General features: G+C 41.7%; 1 protein-coding gene across 1 annotated transcript in view; it reads left to right on the forward strand.

Moving 5' to 3' along the window:
• Positions 1-745: 745 nt before the first annotated feature.
• Rhbdd1 (rhomboid domain containing 1) overlaps positions 746-16,530 on the forward strand; it is a 117,705-nt gene continuing 101,920 nt past the window's right edge. Inside the window, exon 1 of the mRNA XM_021198360.2 lies at positions 746-826. The gene's annotated coding sequence lies outside the window, so the exon portion shown is untranslated. The remainder of the gene's footprint in view (positions 827-16,530) is intronic.

Here is a 16,530-nt window from a genome sequence, read left to right on the forward strand (position 1 = left end):
GAAATTTTCACTTACATTCCAACTACAAGGTAAAAATTTAGAGTTCTTCTGTTTATACAATAGAAGATAAACTTTTGGGGACTGGGAAGTTTTTAATATGCTAACTAAACATGTCTACTAAGCCTTTCGGTTAATATACCTGCACCTAATTCGTGCCTTGAAAAGGTGGAGCTCTCCTCTAATTACTAGAAAACTAAATACACCAAACATCGTTGACTTGTAGGACACAAATGCAGCATTACCTTTAGAAGAACCTGCCCATGAAACTGGTTCCATGTTAGAAGCAGAAAATTGCACCAAGTGACCTAAGTCACAAAAACCTTATACCTCAAGCCCTTAAAGCAGTATACAGGCTAAGCAGTGTGGCCTCGTGTTTGTGCTTGGGGACTGAAATGTACACCGTGGCTCTGTTTCGCCGGCCTACTTTCTGGGATAAACAGCTCTCCTGAGGCCCATGGAGACCAGCTACAGTCTCCACAGGACCGGTGAAGAAACTTTGGCTTTGAGGGAGCTGACCATAGGCGATTCAAGCGCTGTGATTGTGGTAAGTGATTATTAGTTAGTTATGGCTGTAAAAGCACACCGACATCCTCGTTGCTAAGGGTTGAAGAGGACGAGCGCTCTGCATTAGCGAGAGGAACCCGCAAAGGCGGTACGTAGTATCGAGCATGCGCAGACTGCCGCCCTCCTTTCCCTAGGCCGCCGGAAGTGGAGCCTGTGCCGGAATCAGCGTCCGTGCGGGAAGTTGAGACTCCGGATTCGGCGTCCGGACGTGGTGACGCAGGAGCGCGGGAGTACGTGAGGACGCAAGCGGGTCTTAGAGAGAGTGAGTTTCCGCGTCTCTTCAGCTGAGTGTGGCGTCGCTTTTGTGCGGCATGTGTCGCGGCTTCCCGGGACCTCGGATGGCGGGGTCGGGGCTGAGATCCCGGCCGGTGCGGGCCGGGCGGAAGCGCTGCTTTGGGGCCAGCCACGGTCCGCCGGGCGGAAGTGCGGCTTCGGGACCGGGCGGAGGAGCTGGCCAGGCGGGTCCGGGTCTTCTCCCCTCCGGCCGGGATGGGGTAGCAGGGACAGTCGCACCCGGACCGCTTCTCTGGCTCATGGAGGTCTAGGCTGCCCCGATAGGCTTTTGAGAAGTTCCTCCGACTTCAGGAAGTTTGAGGCGAAGTTGCGTCAGCTTGCACAGCGCTTGCAGTGGCAGGTGGTTGGAGGGGCGGCCACTTCTGTCTCACCACGCAGACCCATCCTAACCTCTGTAAGGCTGTATGTACCACAGAGTAGAGGACAGACGTACACCCGAGGGACTTCAGGTCTTCTCTCTTCACACAAAGGGCTCGTATCATATGCCTTTCCGTTTTTCCAAAACAGGCATTTTTTTTTTTAAACTGCAATATCGAATTATTGCACGGTTGAGATTTAGTTGTCAGGCTCTTTTAACAAAAGTCCCTTTCAGTAGCTTCATGACACCCAGGTTTTGTGAGTAGGGAGGGGAGCGTGGCGCTAGGTTACCCCCCCTCTACTTTTTGTCCCAACGTCCTAACCTCACTTACCTTCGTCTGCTTCGGATCTTCTAGTGTTCTGGCACATTCCAGGAGAGCAGGTGTTCCTGCCTTGGTCCTGGGTTTGCTCTCCATCAGCAGCATCTTCTGAGGGAATTGTTGGCAAGCCTTTCTGTCCATTCTAGCGCTTCTGGGGGCTGAATTCGACGAATAACATAGTGTAAAAAGCACTCACTCGTTATGGAATTATAGGTAATTAGGTTTGAGTAAGGTGAGGTATTTTCCAGATCTGGAATCTTGGCCATATCATTCAACTGTGACTTCATAGTACTAAGTGTTAACATGTGAAAACAAGTGGATGACACTAACCCATACAAAACACTCAAAGTTACTGGAACTGCATGAAGAAAGGGCACAGGTCGTGGAGGAAGGACGAGTTTTAGGGTTAGAGAGCAGTTGGAGTGCATGATTTTATGACTGCTGCAAAGACTTTTATCCCAACTACTTATTAATAGTGAAAATTTAGATACACCTGTAACAGCAATGCTCAGGAGGCTCAGGCAAGAGAAATCCTAAGTTGGAGGCCAGCCAGAGATACATTATGAGACCCAATGCAAACAACCATGTCAAAGCGAGAAAGTTACAAAGTTGCAGCAGTCCATACTGCCACTAATTTTATTTACATTGTGGTATTTTAGAAAATGAACTATTAGAAATTGTGCTAAGGTGGTTTAAAGGTCTTTGGCCTTCTTGTTTCTTCAACTTAGTTATACCTAGGTTTGGCCTGTAGTTTGGTAAAGGCCAGACCAGAGTTGCAAAAAAGCATACAGTAGTGGCTAGCACCCGGCAACCAAAGGCTGTGCTGTTTCTGTCCTTATATATGGTATGGCTCCATCTTAACAAAGAAGGGCTCATGTCCGTTGGGAGGGTCACAGTTAAGGGGACAGGCTCCCAACGGGATGTATTTATTTTATTTTTCCAAATTGCTACATGGAACATTTTTTAAGAACTTTTCCTTTCTCCAAGGGTCCATTGGGGGCCTGAAGCTACTGTCCTTGTGCCAAGGCTCATTACAGTGTTGAAAAGGGTCAGTGACTAACGGTGGCCTATGTAACACATTGCATTGACTAGAGAGCACTGGTGCCAAGGCCATGCTGAGACTCCAGGATGTTATAGGCAGTAAATTGTCATGTAAATATGTCACTTGTGATACCTGTTTCTATCAGTTAACCTCACCACCAAAGGGATACTGTCCCATCATGAAGTGATTGTTTTTCAGAGGCTCCAAATGTTTTGTTATTTTCTGTGTAAGAAAGATAGATAGCTGTGGTTCTGGGTCAGGCAAGTCCTGCTTGAATTCTTCCTCCCTCTGTACATTGATTATGCCCCATAGACAGATTAGCTTCCTTCCAGTTCTAATTTCTCCTGTAAAGTAGAGGCTACTTAAGTTAAATGAGATGGTGTGTTAACTGTTACTACATTGTATTTTAGGTAATGTCTCTTTTTGAAAGGGGAAGAAATAATGGTTGGCATTTAATTCTGACTGCCCTGTTAATTTCCATATGTTTTGTTTTGTCTTGTTTTGTTTTGTTTTGTTTTGTTTTGTTTCGAGACAGGGTTTCTCTGAGTAGCCTTGGTTGTTTCTGCCTCCCAAGTGCTGGGATTAAAGGCGTGCACCACCAAGCCCGGCTAATTTCCATCTTTTATGTACTAGGTTGTTTTATTACGTGTTCACTGCTTTTTAAGCGATGGAGATGCTGAACTAAAGATTTCCTAATTTTGAGGAGAAAGCAAACACTTGGAGAAAATTATAGCTCAGTTTGCTAGAAAAACATTAGTTCTTTCATAATCAGTGATTTCTAGACATTGTTTTTATAGTTTCCAAATTAGAGATAATTAACTTCAAACTATCTTTGATTGTCCTATGGCCAATTTCATTTGATATAGTCATCTGTGTCATGTGATGCTGTTATGTTATAGAATATACTTCTGTAAATAAATGCATAAAAAATGTTGTTAGCCCTGAAGTAATTTTTTTTTAAATACATATGCTTTACAATAGAACACGGGCATGTTCAACTTTTTAAAAATGTCAAAGTTCTTACGTTTTTTCATGCTTCTACATTTAAGTGTGAGTGTATGAATGGAATATTTAAGGCATTCATAGCAGACCATACTTTTGTTTACTTTGTAGTATATTATATGAGGGTAGGGAACCAAATATAAAAAAAAATTATATATTTACATTACATATACATTAAAATTATTGTGAAAACCCATTAACACTGCTCTTCTTTAATGTTGCCATTACTGCATCCAAGCAGTGATTCTCAGGGTTTTGTTTGTTTCTTTGTTTACTTATTTTGTTTTAACTTGGAGCCTGTTAAGCAGAAATTTACCCAGAAGGTTCAAGAGCTGGGAGGCTTTAAGATCAGTGACACTGGAGTACACAGGTTCCTGGTCCAGAATGTGTCCAGAGAAGTGGGGTTCTGAGGGCCTGTGTATGGCTGGCTGTCAGAGGCAGGGCTCTGAGCATGAGCTGTCCCTGGAACTGTGACAGTAGGAGTCTAGGTACTGGGGATGCTCTGCCCTGCAGAGTTGCTCGCTTTGTCTCTGGGTTCTTATAAGCATTTGTCTGGGTTCTTATACAGAGTCATGGGTGATGGTTAAAAGCAAAACATAAGACTCCCAAACAAATACAGTCTTCAATGTGTCCCATATTTTATAGAAATGGGATTCTGTGCAGAAAAACAAAGAATAACAAACCCTACAGCTTTTTAAGAATCCCTGACACTGTGGCAGCTGTACCACTATTAAAGCTATTTAGGATTTCAACTGTTGTTCAGTCTAATAAGTGACTGAGGAAGAGAAAGAAAGTCTACAAAAGAAGGATACTTGGGTCTACAACCTACAGTGATCTTTGTTGGATGATAGCATCTGGTTTTCATTCATATGGTAAAGTAGTTTTTTTGTGTATGTGGGTTTTTAAGTTAATTTAATAATGACTCCTCAGAAAAATAATTTCAAATCTAACCATTTGTTAGCTTGTTATTAGTGGTGGTAGTAGTAATACTGTCATCTTCACACATTGAGGGGGTTTTCCTGGGGACAGCTGGAGAGTGGGGGAGGGGAGTCACTTTCAATCACGCAGCTGCTGCTTGCAGCATCATGGTGATGATATTTCAAAGCTGGTGGATAATTCTAGCTGTATTCAGAAAAGCAAATGTGTCATATTTCTGGGATGCAATAGATAGTGTGCAAGCTCCCTTTGGGATCTAGATGATAGCCAACTGACAGTGTGTGTGCATTCAGGCTTGCATGTCGGTGTTATTTACCATCTAGTTTCTTGGACGTTGTTACATGCACATCATAATTACAAAGCAATAAAGTCCGGTTCCACAGGGAGATGTCTCATTACTTTATGGACAGGAAGGGAAAATGAAAACCGAATTTCAGTGGTGTACTACATGCGTTTATGTGCTATGCTCTTTTATCCATTCTCCTCCACGGCCTTAGGAAGTAAGTGTGATTTTCTTTGTCTAGTGGATAAAGAGAAGCTCAGCAGGACTGAGGATGTGGCCTGTCCCAGGCAACATGCCTTATTTGACCCCTCCCGACTAACTTCAGGGATCCTACACCATCAGCTGTTTCCCCATAGTGCTAAGTGGCATACTTTTCATCCAGAGTCACAGTATTAGGATAGCAATGAATGAAAGTTCTATACATATTACAGTGACCTCAGTTTTATAAGTAATATGTACTGTACATGTGTTTTGGAGCTATGCATAATCCTGTTTGGTCCCCCCACCCCACCCCTTGAACAAAGTATTTTGGGCAACACTCAAACTTTGACACCTTTCATATTGCTGGTAACAGTGATTTTGTACTTTGGGGTGTTGTAATGAATGAGTTGTTCCAAATTTAAGCAACTATAGAAAGGCTATCTACTGGTCATACAGTCTCTTTCCCACAACTTCTCTTCTTCCCTTCAGGGTATGCTAATTTTGTACTAGTAAGGGGCCTGTTAGGCTTCTCAGTTTCCATCCTGAAAAGAAGCCCTTTACTTTTTGTGAGATGCTGCTGCTGTTTTGGGGGGCGGGGTGGAGGAATCATTTCACTGTCTCCCTCATTGCCTAAGGACAATGCTTATCCTAGTGTCCCATTGCCATAGAAACCTTAAAGCTTGTTTTGCTCTTTCCTCTGTATGCATGCATGGTTTGAAGCAGTTCCTCATGTGCCAATGCTGCTGTTGATTGCTTTGCCTTTAGAGGTTGTAGCTTTCTGCAAGGACTAGCCAGTTAACAGTATAGATTGATAGAATCATGTTCTTCATGAAGTTTCAGACACACACCCTGACTGTCCCATGATTAGAGAAGTGTTTTTGTTAATGCACTGGGTGAAGGGAGACTTAAATAGGTGAATCTCTGGAAAGTGCCATACCCTCCCCTTGTTCATTTTTTTTCTTGGCTTTTTTTTAGTGGATGAGTGCAATGCTTGCTGTGAAGTTCTGGTAGACCTTTGTATCCAGAGACACTTCATTGATGTGTGGATTCTAGACTTATTTTCCATGAAGAACAGAGACACAGAGATGCAGTAGAAAACCACTTCTGTAATTACTAATACACATTCTTTTAAAAACATTACCTCGGTATAAATAGACACATAAATAAAGATACAAGTGAGACACTCTGCTTTTTTCCTTTTAAGACTACATTTGTCATTCAGTACTCAACAAGCGTGAACATTTCAGAGGACTTCCTGCAAAAGTTGCTCTTGCTTGCATCCTTAGTCCTATGCTCCCCTGTCTCTAAGAGCATCATGCCTGCAATAGACCCTTGAGATACAACCTATGGGACCTCCATATTCTGGTTTTCTTATGGGCTAGAGCTTTTGTCAGTCTAAAGGAGATAGCGGCTAGAGCTTTTGTCAGTCTAAAGGAGATAGCGATGCTGGAAATAAACCTGCTTGTGAACACCTTTGTAAATGTGTGGTGGTGTGGGTCGATGTCTTTGCAAACAGAAGCAAAACTAATATATATGATCCATGTAATTTAGTTAAAGACAAGAAGCTTACTGGGACCCATGCGGATGAGCACAGATACAATAGAAAATCCAAATGGCCATGCCTCAGTAACAGTCATTGGGAAGGGAAGCTCTCTGGGTTTGTGTAGTCTTGGCCAACTCGATGAACTCCTTCAAGTGACTGTTGTATCAGTCCCGATTTCATTAGTGCTAGGCTCTCTATTCAGGTCTGAGTTCCAGGGCAGAGTTGTTACTCTTAAGTTCACTGTACTTCACCCTTGACTTAAAGCCCATCTTTTCCCTGAAGGTCACACTAAATAGGGTGGGCCACAGATTCTTGTTAGAGAAAGAATGGGGTATTTATGCTAGATAGGCAAAAATCTCCAAACTGTCCCATTCACAGGTAATTTATAGATGTCCTGTGTTCTTTGCAGGACCAGACCCCGTCTTTGAAGTTTGACTGCTTTTCCCACTTGACTTAATTTTTGTGTGGAGCTGATTCAGTTCCATAAATAATTCAGCATCCGTTCATGCACAGATGAAATGAGGGGTGGCAGTGTTGGGCAGCACTTTCCTTCTGACTCGGGAGAGACAGAGATCTGGTTAGAGCGAAGAGGAGAGTGGAAGGCCTTATGTCCTCTCGAAGGGCGTGATCATGGTATGCTTGCATCTTGTCCCCACGTGCACCCTGGTTTAAAACCTGCTGTCAGTAGGGAAACTTAATGAGCTCTCATTACGCTAAAACTTGTGGTCTATGGGAGGAAGAACGGGCTTATGATTGATACCGAAAGTCATAGGTGTTGACAGGACAGAAGTGGAGTTGGCTCGAACTCACCTAGAGTTGTGGAACAAAGTTGAGGATTATATGCAAAATCTAGTAGCTTCAATTTTTCAGTCACTTTTCATGTGTAAATATAGTCTGATCACTGGTGTTGAGCCAATAGCACTTTTTAAAGGAGGGGGAAATTTTGTTAGCTGAAATCATGAGATTTTTTAATCTCTATAAAGGAAGGGTCATTAAATTCTCACAGTATTGGCTAGCCTTAACAAAAAGTGGCTTGAGATTTTTATTATACAGTTTATTTTTATTAAAAAGTAATTTAGGGGACTGGTGAGGTGACCCAGTGGGTAAAGATGTTCACCATAAAAGCCTGACGTCAGTCCTAGGGGCCCATGTCCAGGTGGAGAGAAAAGCCAACTGCATAAAGTTGTCCTCTAATGTCTATGTGGATACTGTGGTGCATGCTCTTCCTCCCCAACATCTTTATGCACACACACGATAATAGAAAATGATAATTCTGCTTCCACACTCCTTTCATGTACTGTACTGTTTAAAAGGTATGTAAAATATTGAGACAGGTGATACAGTTTAAAAATGTGGGATAGGATTCTTAGAAAACCTTAGTCACCACCATCTTATAAAAATACTCAGAAGTATTTCCAATGTTTTTCTTACAGTCTCCCAATTTATTTGTTTATGTACATAAACCACCATCACTTCTCAAATGATGGTTGCGTGCTGTGTGTTTAATCTCTCACTTGGTCCTTACAAAATCAAATGAGCCTGTGTTATCCTGGTACAGGGGAAAGCCTGACAATTTTCCTAGGGCCAGTTGGTCAGTGTGTTGTAGAACTCCTGCTGAGGATCATGCCCTTAACTGTACTACCCGGTACGGGTGTGCATTGAGATTGCCAACCTTAGATACAATTTTGTCAGAGAGGATTGGTCCATTCCTCTTCCCCTAAGCCTGTCTGTGAACACCCCATCCCCTGACAACTTTTATGTTCTGAAACTGTTAAGAATCCTTGTGTTATCCATCATCTTGTGCTTCTGTTTACTGTGTCCGGGCCAGCCGCTCTCTAGTGCAGCAATGAGTCCCCGTGAAGCCTTTTGTCCTTCCTGTCTCCCAGCAGCCTGACAGCCTTTCATGTGGAATTCATCGAGATTGCTTTTCAGCAACCAAAGTGGAATGTTGCTTTGTAGGTGAAAAAAAAATAATTAAGTGTTTTTAAAGATGTATTTGATTAACAGGAAGCTGATCTGTGTAAATTAATTATAACAGTAATGATGCCATAGCCCTGTCTTTTGTTATTAACCAGGTAATTGGCCAGGAGTTTAGAAGCTTATTGTAACTGACAGCTAGCAGTTTGACCTTGTGTACTGTCTGAAAGTGAAACATGCACAAGGAATGTAAATGGAGTTTGCTCATTGGGCTTCGGGTGTTTTCAGACTGTCTGATCTTGGGCTCTTAGTTTCCTTCTTTCATTACTTCTTTGTTGAAACTGCTGACCTGGCGTGTAGTCCCAAACTGGATGTTATACAACTCCCACTAAAAGCATCTGACCAAACACAAATGTCTGTGTCCTTGAAAATTGTAATCAGACATGAGACCTTGGCACATTTGATGTGTGTATGTGTGTATGCGTGTATGTGTATATCTCCCAGTAAACAAATATTAAAATTAAAGGAATCTGGGTTTTTAAAGTCTGTGTGAAGGATGGTAAGGTAACTTTTTTTTTTTTTTTGATGAAAGGAACATTGTTTATTCCGTAATTATTACATTTTACTTCCAACTTTCATTACCAAACAGCTTCAGTGGCCAGTGATATCCCACTAATACTAGGCAAATCCGAAGTCTTTACTAGCTGTGTCTGTGCAATGGGTAGGTAAGGTAACTTTTGATGGATGGACATAGGGGCACACTTGATAGATGTTTATTCCATATTGAAATTTGACCAAGTAAGTCAAGAGTACTGCAGAGTAATTGGGAGATGGGAACTTTGACCCTTGGTGAGTTTTGTTAAAGATCGGACTGTAAGGCACATAGACTAGAAGTGGCCAACTAACAGATGTTCCCAAGATTTAGCCACCCTACTCTCCTCCATGCTAACTGTACTGTCAGCCCTACTAGAATAGGGCATGCCCATTCCTAAAATTCATGACGCTATAAAGAGCTTGGAGACAGGTGATGTCAGGAGAACAAAATAGCAACCTTATGTAATGGTAGCATGGTTTACATGCCCTAAATGTGAGGAATGTGGGCGTATTGCAGAAAACATGGCATTGAGAGGTTTGTATATTAATGGCACATAGCTAAAAAGCATGTGTATTAGATGACATAAGACACAAGCTTGTGACAAAGGACAGCACTAAACTCGGCCAAGGCTATCAACAGAAGAAAGATACCTACTTCTCTGGCTCTGCTGAGATTTTCAGAAGGAGCAGAAAGGCTAAGTGGTGCTGTGTACCAGTACAAAGATGGCTCCTTATGTGGGAACTAAGCCAGAGATCCTTGAGAGTTCTGCAAGCTGGACCATGGTCTCATTTTAAAGAAATGATTTTATTTTTAGCTAAATTCTGGCATGTCCACAAAATGAGTACTGGTTGATTTACTTCATCCTGGTCACAGGGTTGACCAGACTAGCCATACTTTCAGAGAGAGCACATAACTGAGGGTTAACTAGTGATGTGTGTGTGTGTCAGGTTGACCAGTGGTCTCACTTGGTTTTGATTTGTGTTTTTGGAATAACTAGATATTGGAGTGGAAATGTATTTCTTTTTCCCTCATTTAAAACAAGAGATACTAGACTTGGGTTTTCAAACTCTGAGCTGCAAAGCAGCTTGATGTTTCAGCTCAAGAAATAGATCATTCTAGAAGTTGATGGTTTTGGAGTATCCAGAGCCACAAAGATGAGGGCTAACCTGACCTGGGCAGATGTAGGCCAGTTAGTATGAACAGAGTGTCACACAGTGTGGCCTGTGTGACAGTCATTCCAATTCATTTTTCAAAATCCATGTTGCCTGGCGTGTTAGTTACTCACCTCATTGCCTGGCAAAGTCCTGGAGAAGGAAAGAATGGTATCTTTTGGTTCATGCTTCCTGGGTGCTTCATAGCAGAGACGCATAGCTGGTCACATTGTATCTGCTCCCAGGGAGCAGGCAGCTGATCGCTGAAGTTCAGCTCTCTTCTTTTTTATTCAGTCAGGGAGCCCAGACTAAACCTCTGAACTATAAGCCAACCCCAGTTAAATGATTTGTTTTATAAGAGTTGCCATGGTCATGGTGTCTCTTCACATCAATAGAAACCCTAACTAAGATAGTCCCTATTCACTTGGAGAGTGTAATTCTGAATAATTCCTTTTCCTGTTTAATATTTTTCTGGCTCACATATTTTTCATGTTTGGTTCACATATTTTTCATGTTTGGTTGCTACTGCTGTTGATAAATTGAGACCATTTCCTGACTGTCCAGTTCCTTTCTGGATTGTTGCACTCTCACTGAAGCCAACACAGTTCATGCAGATCTTTTACTCTCAACTACTAGTCCTCACCAGAGTAGAAAAGTTTGGGTTTTGATGTGGGAATGGGGGTTTTGTTTGCCTGTAGCTCCCTCTTCAGTGGTGAGATCAGAGCAGAGGTTGGAGTCCTGTTGGCATCTGACCTTTCTGTTCTGCCATCTTCCTGATCAGGTGCCACTGGCCTTACATATTACTAATACTGGCTCAGTGTTAAAACTGATTCTTGGGTTTTGTGAAGGCCTCAGAACAGAACCCCTTTGTTGCCAGATCTCCACCCCTGATTGCCTTTATTGTCTCATATTCTAGGAATAGAATAGGTGACCACCTAGCTTAACACATTGTTCCATATTTAGGTCTTCTCAGAGCTCCCAACTCCCTCTTGCTTCAATAATTCTTATTTACACAGAGAAGGCTGTCTGATGTCAGTGAGTCCCAGAAATCCTCCTGACTCCAGAAAATCCCATCTGATAGTATTTGGAGGTAGGCCATGTGGGAAGTGACCAGGCCATGTAGTAGAAGGCATGAATTGGAGCCATGCCTTATAAAAAGCCCAGGAAATCCCTCTGGTCTGTTCCCTACCATCTGTAATTGGCACTCATCAATGACGTCACTCTACTGCTTATGGTGACATCACTCTGCTGCTCCAGCCTCTGCTTTCTGGTCAAAACTTTGAGGAGTGAATTTTCTTTTGCCCAGTGAATGGTACCTGCTTATAGTAGGTTGAACTAAGGGATACCCCAAAGCAGTATCTAACATAGGGCCCCATGCTTCCTCCCTTCCCCTCCCTTCCTTCCTATCTTTTCTTTCTTTTGGTAAGATTTTTTTTTAATGAAAGGAAACCTTTTAAAATCATTGACATCATCTCACTTTTAATTACAGTTCTCATTAAGTTCTAATTAAACTTCATGGTATATTATGAATAAATGTTAATCTAAAATTAAGCAAAAATTGGTTCCTTTCAGTCCTATTGAGAAATTGCTTGAGATTTTATCTTCAAAGAAGCGTTCATCTAAAAGAGAAATAGGTGTAACACCTTTTAAAAAGTGTTTCTCCTCTGTGACTTAGGTTGGAAGACCCAATTGTGCAGTAGAACATTGAACTCTTTCCTGGCCTCCTCCCCAGGCACAGCTTCAACAATTTTTATTTGCGTAATTAATAGGCATCTGAGGTCTTTGTTACCTGCTGTGCAAGTGCAGATTGGGGAACTTGGCTTTCATGTGTGATGTGCAGGTGGGCCGCTGCTGGGGCCTCTTGAAAGCATCAGCAGTAGCAAGTCAGTGTTGCTGTTGTGAGAAACAAATTCTGAAAGGTCTACATGAGAGCTGGGCTGTGATCCTAACAGTCCAGTTTATGTGTATCATCCCTATGACCTTTCTTATCTGTATAGGGAATATAGAATTTCTTTTTCAGTTTCACAGCAGGACTGCTGAAAGGGTATTTAACTGGAGCAGGCTCCTGTGTTTGGAATTGAGCACACACACTGTATCATGTTTTTACCATTTGGGTGGCAAGAGAGCCCATGTGACTGTCCATTGTGGAGACAACAGACCACATGTGACTCTGTCCACTAGATGGCTTTGTGTATTAAGAACCTTGGACAGAGAAGTGGAGGCCAGACATCCTCATAGGCAAAAGCACCACAGACTTATCTGTGGACAACTGCAAAACAGCTTTAGAGAAGGCTCCAAAATAGGCAGTTTTCAGGATGAGTGCTGTAGGCCTGATGGTATATAAAACAAAGACGGTAAGAACTAAGTGAAATGAAACAAATTACACATAACCACTTTTAAACTAGATGTGTACCTATCAGATGATGTTGAAAAGATGTTATAGAATACAGTAAGACTAGTTCCTGTTCTGAGCCTAACTGGGTCAGGGATAATGATAAAGATGCTGTGTCATCAGCAGACACCTAGAGTTCTTAAGCTTCAGGCATTGTTACTTATCACTTCTGGAAGGGAGGACTTATTATTTAGTGCCTGGTTCAAAGGTGAGGGGTTCAAGCATAGATTAAGAATTTACTCAAGAGTTAGATGTGGTGATCCCTGCACTTCGAGGTAGAGGCAGGTGGATCTCTGATGTTTGAGGTCAGCCTGGTCTCCAAAGAAAGTTCCAGCACAATCAGGGCTATCTAAAGAAAAATCCTGCCCTATAAACAACAACAACAACAGAATTAAAAAATAAAATAAAAAGAATGTACTCAAGATTTTGCAGTATCAGCATTAAGTAGGATTTAAGGCTGGCCTTTTGACTGCAAACTCCATCCTGCTAACCATGCATGCTTCATGATTTTCACAAGATCAGAAAGGTATTTGATGGATCGCTGGGGAAGGTGGTGGATGAACTTGGGTTTTAAGCAAATTGAATCAGGTGTTTTGTAAGTAGATTAGGGTGAGTATAGTGTGCTGAAGACCTGACCTTTGTGGGTTGTGTCACCACATTAATACATGGCTATTAATGGTTGCTCACTTGTCTGGAATATTCTTTTTTTTTTAATTATTTTATTAGATATTTTCTTCATTTACATTTCAAAGGCTATCCCGAATGTCTCCTATACCCTCCCCCTGCCCTGCTCCCCTGCCCACTCACTCCCACTTCTTGGCCCTGGTGTTCCCCTGTATAAAGTTTGCAAGACCAAGGGGCCTCTCTTCCCAACGATGGCTGACTAGGCCATCTTCTGCTATATATGCAGCCAGAGACACGAGCTCTGGGGGTACTGATTAGTTCATATTGTTGTTCCACCTATAGAGTTGCAGACCCCTTCAGCTCCTTGGGTAATTTCTCTAGCTCCTCCATTGGGGGTCTCTGTGTTCTATCCTATAGCTGACTGCGGGCATCCACTTTTATATTTGCCAGGCACTGGCATAGCCTCACAAGAGATAGCTATATCAGGGTCCTTTCAGCAAAATCTTTCTGGCATATGCAATAGTGTCTGCGTTTGGTGGCTGATTATGGGATGGACCCCCGGGTGGGGCAGTTTCTGGATGGTCCATCTATGTCCACTTAACGCTCTAAAGTCCTCACTCCAAGTTACTATGTTTTATCTGTGTAAGCCCTCCATGTGATTGGCATTAAGGCAACCCATTTCTCTCTATTTTTATTTTTGAAACTTTCCTATTGTAAAAAATTCCTGCTGCAAATTAAAAAAAAAAAAAAAAGGAAACCTTTTAAAAAAAACACTTGGGCTTCATCCCATTAATGGGTGGGGATTTTTTTTTTTTTTTTTTTTTTGTGAAGATTATGAATGGGCAAAAAGAAAGAAAGAGGAGCCTGTGTGCTAAGAACTAAGTCTTCTCACTTAAAAGCAGAAGACACAGTCAGTGGCATCAGGCTGTTTCCAAGTCGGCATCCCAGGCTGAGTGGCTGTAATAACGAACTCTCTGCGTTTGTAGGAAAGGTCTCCGAGAATTTTAAAAGAAGACTGTCCTTAATTTCTACACTCTCTGGAGCAGAATCCAAGTTGTAGGCATTTCCATGTATAGATACCGGAATGTAATTATTGAGAGTGTCATGATATTCATGAAGACCACACTCCCATTACCTTCTTAGTATAATTTGATTCCAGTCTTCATGTTTTATTCATGAGGTCCGTTTTTATTCATTTCATTGTCTCCATCTCCTTTTATTCCTCCCTTTAATGGGAAGTAAGAAAACAGAGCCCCACTCTGATTCCCTTTGGTTGTATCGTTAGTACAGTTCACGGAGCCACTTAACAGATTTTAGAAGGCTAGAAGAAATTGCTGTTTGTGTGTAGCTTGTCACCAGATGATTATGGAGTCTGATGAAGATTCTCCAGTGCCTCCCCTAGGACTCCCTATTTACCAGTCACCTTAGGTAGATGATGGTTTCTGGTAAATTGAACAGGGTGTAATGATGTGAGGCCATGCCATCTGCTAGTATATTTAATAATTAAATGTTAAGTTTGGAAGGCATAATTTCTATGTCATTTTATAAAACTTTTAGCAGAGTTTTCTGAAATGTTTTTATTTATTTGAAAGTAGACCTGATTTGTTTATAAGTATTCAGTTAGGAAAATTCTTGTTTTCCATTAATTGTTAATGGATCATATACATTTTTAATTTTCAGGAATATCTTGAGTATTTGCATTATAGTTGGGATCTTCTAGGACCTAAGGAAACTATTACCATTTCAAAAATGAAATCATACCAAGAAATTTTTACTAGCAGAATAAAGTAATTGTGTTATCACGCTGAGTGGGAACATCCTCCTCGTTGGCACTCCAGTGGCAAGTAGAGAAAATAGTCTTTTAAGTTTGTTCTTCAAAAACCATGCATGATATGGTTTCTAAGAATGTATCTGATCAGCTTATCCTATCTCAGAAAAAGTAGGCTCATTGAGCGGGGCAAGGAACGAGGCGCACTGGGATCCGACTGTTCTCCTGGTCTTTTGACTTCATTTCCTGTGCTCTTCGCTATGGCTCACTTTGTTGCCTGGCTCTTGCAATTAAGAAAGAAGAAATGTTTTTATGTTCAGTATGAACATTTGCTCTTTCCATAGCATTCTGCAGTTTCCAGAAATTAGGAATGCCTCTGTGTGTTTTTAAAAGGATTTTGTGGTATTTACACACTGATGTGTTCACATAAACCATGCCATGCTATTGAAGGGCAATCAAGTGTCCTCTCAATGTGCTGATGTTTGCAGTTCAGCCAGGCACTGTCTTTGTGATTTCACCTTTCTTTCTGGTGCTTTCTCCTAAACTGAGCTTGTTGATGGTTTCTTGAAGGTAAAGGCTGAGGGAAGCACACTTGTATGCAGTAAACATGTCTGAGTTCATATTGCTTTTTCAACAATGTAAAGTTCATTTTATCAGTATCACTAGCCTTACATTATGGAGAGGGATTTACACACCACTTCATACTCAGTAGGAAAGCTAGAATAAGAAATGAATAAAAGGAAAGATTCAAGCTAGGTGACTCAGGAGTCAGAGGCAGGTGGATCTCTGAGTTCGAGGCCAGCCTGGTCTACAGAGTGAGTTCCAGGACAGCCAGGGCTACACAGAGAAACCCTGTCTTCAAAAACAAAAACAAAATAAAACAAAAAAGCAAAACCAAAAGAAGTGTATTTGTTTATTACACAGAGAAACCCTGTCTTTGAAAACAAACAAACAAAAAGCAAAGATCCTTGAATGATGTGGAAGCGAAAGGCTTTGCATCCTACCAGAGTGCAAGAGTTTGAAGAACAATTTGTTGTTCCTCAACAAGTTAAATAGTTAAGACAGAGTTGCTGTTTGTTCCAGGAACTCTACTCCTGGGAGACAAGCTCATGCAGAGAACAGCACACTGGGATCATGTGACCATCACACATCCCAGGGCCAGGCTGCAAGCTCTGGGCAAGTCATCTGCAGATGAATAGGGAAACAGGATGTGGTGTGCCATGCAGTGAGCTATTACTTGACCATATCAAGTATTGGTGTAATATCAATGATCTTCGAAGTCCAACCTTCTGTACGTTCTGTATTGGATGGTTTCACTTACATGAGAAGTCCAGAATAGGGGAAATTTTGGCAGAATTAGGTGGATGATTATTAAGGTCTTAGAGGAAAGAATGGTAGTGGGACTACTAAATGGTTTGGGGTTTCTTTTTGGCATCAAGAAAGTTCTGGAATTAATACTGGTAATGGCTATACAACCTATACATATACTAAAATATTCTGAGCTGTATGCTTTAAGAGTGTGATTATCGTATAAAGATTAT

The sequence above is a fragment of the Mus pahari genome, chromosome 5, assembly GCF_900095145.1.
Source record: "Mus pahari chromosome 5, PAHARI_EIJ_v1.1, whole genome shotgun sequence".
Taxonomy (NCBI): Eukaryota; Metazoa; Chordata; class Mammalia; order Rodentia; family Muridae; genus Mus; species Mus pahari.